Source organism: Tupaia chinensis, unplaced genomic scaffold (genome assembly GCF_000334495.1).
Source record: "Tupaia chinensis unplaced genomic scaffold, TupChi_1.0 Scaffold000327_1, whole genome shotgun sequence".
NCBI classification, from domain to species: Eukaryota; Metazoa; Chordata; class Mammalia; order Scandentia; family Tupaiidae; genus Tupaia; species Tupaia belangeri.
Window position 1 is genome coordinate 276,027 of NW_006159821.1, and position 5,809 is coordinate 281,835.

The following is a 5,809-nucleotide window of genomic DNA, read 5'->3' on the forward strand; positions in this document are numbered from 1 at the left end:
GGAGATGCCTGAAGGAGGGAGAGACCAGCTGCCGTTTCCTCAGTAAAAGATCTGATATAAGGAAAAGCACCCCTCTCCCTGGCCTGAATGAGTGGTCCCTGCCAAGGGACATGCTGGCGTGCCTAACCCAACAGGGCAGCCAGAGGAAGACACACTCTCCCCTGTTCAGACTACCCCTAGAGCTGGAGCCTGGCTAAAGCTCCCAGTATCGGAGCCCATTCCCTAGCATGAGGAGAGACACAAAGCTGCCCCACTGCCAAGCCCAGACCTCTAATGAGCCCTTCCCACTCCCCACCTCTCAGACACTGCCTGTTTACATTCTCTTCACCGGGAGCTGATCCCTAGGCTCCTGATCTGCACTTAATCCTGTTTCTGTATATCCTCTAGATCAATACATGTTAATACGAGTCACCATTGTAAGTAAAACTCATGTTTGAGGAATTCTGAGCCTTTCAGGTTTAGCGCCAACAGGATAAAATATGGAAAAGGAAACCCAAATGTTTACAAACATTCCAGAATGTTTACTTCAAGCTGCCCCTGTGTAACTAGGAGAGTGTCCAGAGATACTTATTTTCCTAGGGCTCACTTATCTTGTCCTAAATAAAGACTGGTTTTTAGGCCTCGCCAGTGGTATGGGGGTTAAGGCAGCTAGATCGCACACGGCCAACTACACAGTTCAAGTCCTAGACCCAGAGGCTTGAAAAACATGCTGGGTACACGTGCATGCATGCCCCAAATCCTGAAAGGATGGAAAAATGGAGAAGGGATTTTGGTATTATCACGCCCCATGGGGTAAGGGGTACTCTCTCTTTCCCTCTCTCTTTCTCTCCAATGAGTGCATACTCCCTCTGGCAGAAAAAGAAAATCCGAATCTCCAGTCTTACTTCTCTTTTGCATCTCAGGGCTATGAGATCTTATTCATGGAGTTTGCTTCAATGCTATTGTGTTTCTTCTGTGCTTTGAAACTGAACCCCTCTTTGATGGATCTTAGGATAACATGCTTTCGTGTCTCCTTAATGAACTTTCTCTTGGAAAATACCCCAAACGAGGAAGATGCTAGAAGTGTATGGTTATTTTGTTTAAAGCAAAGAGAGACCCTCTCTTCTGGTTTCGCCCTCTTTGGTCCACCCCAGAGGAATAATCAGCCAAGACTCACAGATGGGATCATTTACAGTTTTGCTTTCAAGCTCCCTGCCCTTTCAGATTGTGTTTACTCGGTCAAAGCCTTCAGACCAGCCAGGGTGGGCCTCCTGACAGTCTCATCTTGCTGGCTCTTGGGTACTCTGATTGGGATTAAACCCGTGTTGATCTGTCAGAAAGTGATTGATGGAGAGGCTTCTTTGTGAGGCTCATGGTAAACTTGAGGGGATGGAAGAGTTCAAACGTGGAGGCAATATTCTTTAGGGAACCCTTCAGCCCTTGTGCCTGGAGAAGCCCAGGCTAGCAGTCCTGCAGTAATTACTGGCTAAACAAAAGGAAAATCCAACCAAAATGGAAGACAGCTTGGCGCCACACTGAAAACCCCCTTTAGTGGCAGTATTCTTTATTTTTTTAACAATTGAAAATCTTATGGGGAACAGTTTTCTAAAATCCAATCAACATGATTTTTCGAGTAAAACTAAATATAGAGGAAATACGTAAGCAAGGGGAAAAAAAAGTCACATTAGCTGTGCCTGTGTCAATTTTCTTCTTTTTCCTTCAATGGGTGTTCCTCAAAGAGAAGTTAACTGTGATAATTAGTAATTTTGTAAAATTGTGTAAACCTGGATAATGAAAAGCAGAGCTGGTGAAAACATCAAAGCACCAAATTCCCAGTGCTGCCCGTGGAAAGAGGATGAGGCAGTCCCAGGAAACCTGTGCTCTTCTCCTTGCTTAGCCCCTTGCCACTGGCGCGAGCCTGGCCTTTCGAGTCTCTGCTTCTTCACCTTCTTCACCTATAAAATGGGACTTGCACTCAGTATCTGCCTTTCATGTGTTTGTCTTGGGGATCAGACGAGGCCATGATGGTGACAGCACTTGGCTTCCGAAGACTTTAGAGGTAGACAGTCCCTCTGAGGTCAATGTCACCTCAAAGTCGTCATGTAGAACTTCCCAACTCTGGGGATGCTCAGAATTTCTCCCTCCTGTGCTTTCCCTCCTCGCCTGCATCCCATCCCGCCTTCAGTATTTCTTCCTCCTCTTTTTTTCTTCTTTATTTGCTAGAGGGCACTTGCTGGAGAGAGAGAGAAAAGGAAAGTGAAAAAGCACCCCGCACCCCCACAATGAGTGCTGGCCATGCCACAATCCCTTCTCCACCGTTTCTCCCTTCAGGATTTGGGGGACTCACACATAAGTACCTGATCTATTTTCTGGGCCTCTGGGTCTGGGACAGTGAGGGACATCCCAGATGGCTGGCCATGTGGGATCCAGCTCCCTGAACCACCATGCCACTAGCTGGCCCTCCTCTTCTGTATTCTAAAATCCACTCCCTCCTCCAAGCTCAATTCAAATGTTAGTATCTCCTTAAGTTTGCTCTGACTCTTCTGCCCTTGGTGAAAACTCACCACGTTCCTCTGAGCTCCAGCAGCACCTTGCCTCGTAACTTCTAGCGGTCTTGTCTTCATCCCGCCATTTCCGTATGTACTCTGACCGCTCCTGCAAAGTCGCTCACGTGTGGGCCGCGCCTGGATTCCTGCACAGACAAGCATCACGCCGTGTTCAGTGGGCACCCATGAGAGCGACTGCAGTCACATCCTTTATCCACGGTGTATCGCAAAGGCAGTCCCCGTTTGCTCAGGGCCATGGTCACTAAACGGACAAATCAGCGTGTTCTGGCTTTGCAGTTCCGCGGGACTGTGCCAAGTGAGGGCCTGCTGTCAACGCGCTCATGCTTCGTTAGCGCGGTGCCGTGCAGAGGGAAGGTGCCGGTGTGTCTAAGCGATAATGTAGGCCATAAATGTGACCCATCTAGTCACGCGGAAAAAATAGCAGTAAGCCCTGTGCACTGAAGGCAGCCAGCCACGTCTGTGAAGCACAGAACTCACACCGCATCTCGTAAATCAGAGCCTTGGCAGGAAACGGCAATGCGTGTTGGGTCTCAGGGTGGAAAGGGCTTGAGTGACCGAGGGATCGTGTTGTTCCCGTTTCAGAACGGTCACGGGGGCTCACAGAAGACAGTGGATAGGGTACGAGAGGCAATGTAGTTTAGACGCTGAAACGTGGTCATTCTAGAAGACTTTAGTAGCTTCTGATGACAATGCGACGGACTACCTATAATCTGTATGGTGCCAGGACTGCCTGAAAGCCCCGAAAATCAAATAAACATCAGAGGCGTTGTCCAGCTGCTTCCCACAGCGAGGCTGTGACTGGCACAGAGGGGCTCACGGAACAATACGCTGTAAGCCGCTGAAGAGCCATGAGACTGCACAGCCAATGTATTTCCAAAGCTAAAGTGCTGAGTTTATATACTCTGCTAAAGGAAGGGATGCTGAAAAGCAGTTCGAAAAGATAGAAGATGGTGATAAACACGTGTTTCAGCCATTTAAAGGGGGCCAGGCTGTCTGGTAACGCTGACATGTGAGTGGTGGTGGTGGCGGGGGAGTGCAGACTGAGTGACACCCGCCAGCTTTACGATTCAGCTGCTGACTGCCCAGAGGCTTTGAGAAGTGGCTTTGCTGGGTCTTGGCTCCCAGCACCTTCATCAAGGGTCACGATGAGGACTGAGTCACATTCCAAGTCCACTCCAGATAAGAAGGGATGGAAGGGATATGGGCTTTGGACTCTGCGCCGCAGCCGTCTCCCAGCTGGGGTCTTGGACAGGTTTCTGAACGCCTCAGAGACTCATTCTTGGGGTCAGGCTGTGGGGGTAAGAACGCCTCACGATGGTCCCAAGGCCACTCGTCTGAAGGCTAGCAGTCTTGAACAAATGGCATTCCCATTTTTCTTTCACCTAAAAGAATCATAACCCCTCCCCATTTCCAGGGATGCTGTGCAGATTGAATGAGGAAATGAATGAAAACACTTCAATAGTAATTTGAACAAGTGAGAGAAATTCTTAAGACCCCTATCAGTGGCCAGTGGTGCACCAATCCAGTTCTCTAGCTTCTGAGGAGATACAAGCAGTTAGACAACCATGAAAGAAAGGTAAGTCCTCATCATGGGTTGAATTGCATCCCCCAAAATACATATGGACGTCTTAATTCCCAGAATCTATAAACATGGCATTACTTGGAGATAGATCTTTGTAGTATAATCAGGTTAATGTAATAAGGACACCAGTCATTGGATTAGCCAATCCCACCCCCACCAATCTGGTATGACTTCATTTTAATTTAGGGTAGACCCTAATTCAGTGTGATGAGTGTCCATATGGGAAGTGGGAAATGCCCTGAGGAGACACAGACGCACAGGGAGAACGCCCCACGATAACAGAAGCAGAGATTGGAGCCATGCAGTTGCCAAGGAATACCAGAGTAATGGCCGCCCCAGCAGGCAGGAGGAGACAAGGAAGGATTCTACCCAGAGTCTCAGAGGGGGCATGGTCCTGCTGACACCTGGGTTTCAGACTTCTGGACTCTAGAACTGCAAGAGAATAAATTCCCGTCGCTCAAGCCACCCAGTCTGGTACTATGTTCCACCAACCCTAGGAACTAACACAGCCCCCTGGGCTCCCCTTCTCTGCTCGGTACACACTGCTCTAACATTCACCCCAAATTCCAGGATGGAGTTCTACCTGTAAGTTTTCTTAAACTCCTATGCTGTATTTCTAAAGAGCTTTGCCCGTTTCAGTAGCTTCTCCTGGGATCTCCTCAGAGCACTGCTATAACACACCTTTGGGGGCTGATGCTTTTGTACATAGGAGGTCTATCCGGGGCTCCTGGGAAGTGAATGTTCTTGCTGGCTGAAAAGGAAGCAGCTTTCTGAGCAGGGATGTGTGGAGAGTGCCTCGAGCTGCAACAGATGAAGACACCATGACACATTTTTGAAGAGCTACATTAGATACGTCCCTTCTAACCCCCGCCCCTTTAACCTGACAAAGAGCGAGCCCACAGAATTTTCTCCCAGCTCAGGTCACCAACAGAAAGAACTACATCTGCCTTGCCTGGAGCCTGCACCAAGAGCAATACCCTGGGCCCATGGAATGAGCACTGGACCAGGACTCAAGGACCGCGTGGCCCGCTCCTGGCTTTGCCACTCCCCGGCCCCGCCAGACTTTCTTCATATAAAATGAGTGTATCACCTCCACCTCCCAGGGTGGTCACGGGCCACAAATCAGACAAGAACACAGCAGCGCCTCCTCCCAGTTGTCAGCGCCTAGGGGCAGGCGAAAACAATGTCGAGGAGGACCAGGACGACTGGATCCGAGTGTCCAGCTGGTGAAAGAGAAGTCAGCTGCAGGCCTGATCCTCTGGGGTCGGCTGCCGGGGAGAGAGCATGTGAGATGCGCTCTCCTGGCGGGTCGTAAAATGAGTTTACGTAGGGAGGAAGCAGGATGTATAAAGCCCAGGAGCCTGATCTGTTTCTGAGATCAAACAGAGCAGCATTGTACCGGGTGTGGAGCTGATGTCAGCGTCTAGAATGCTGGTCGGAATCGCCCTGGTTACGCAGCTGGACCGGAATAAGGCAAGTCTGTATCTGAACTCATTAATTTTTACAACCAACTGAACTGTTCTGCCTTTTTGGGGGGGAGGGGGCTGGGGGAGGTGGTGCAGGGGGAGAACAAGGGAAGGCAGGCAAGAGGGAGGGGCGAGTATGTATGGAACAGGGGGCTTCCCACAAGCAGACACTATCTCATTATTCCCCAGCAGACCTCAGCTTCAAATCTCCAGCC

General features: G+C 49.7%; 1 long non-coding RNA gene across 1 annotated transcript; it reads right to left on the reverse strand.

Moving 5' to 3' along the window:
* Nucleotides 1-1,536: 1,536 nt before the first annotated feature.
* Nucleotides 1,537-4,929, reverse strand: LOC102481412 (uncharacterized). The gene is made up of 3 exons (XR_335048.3): nt 4,810-4,929; nt 2,544-2,671; nt 1,537-2,212 (listed from the first exon to the last, which is right to left on the reverse strand). It is a non-coding gene; the product is annotated as an uncharacterized LOC102481412 (long non-coding RNA).
* Between the last annotated feature and the right edge of the window lie 880 nt (nt 4,930-5,809).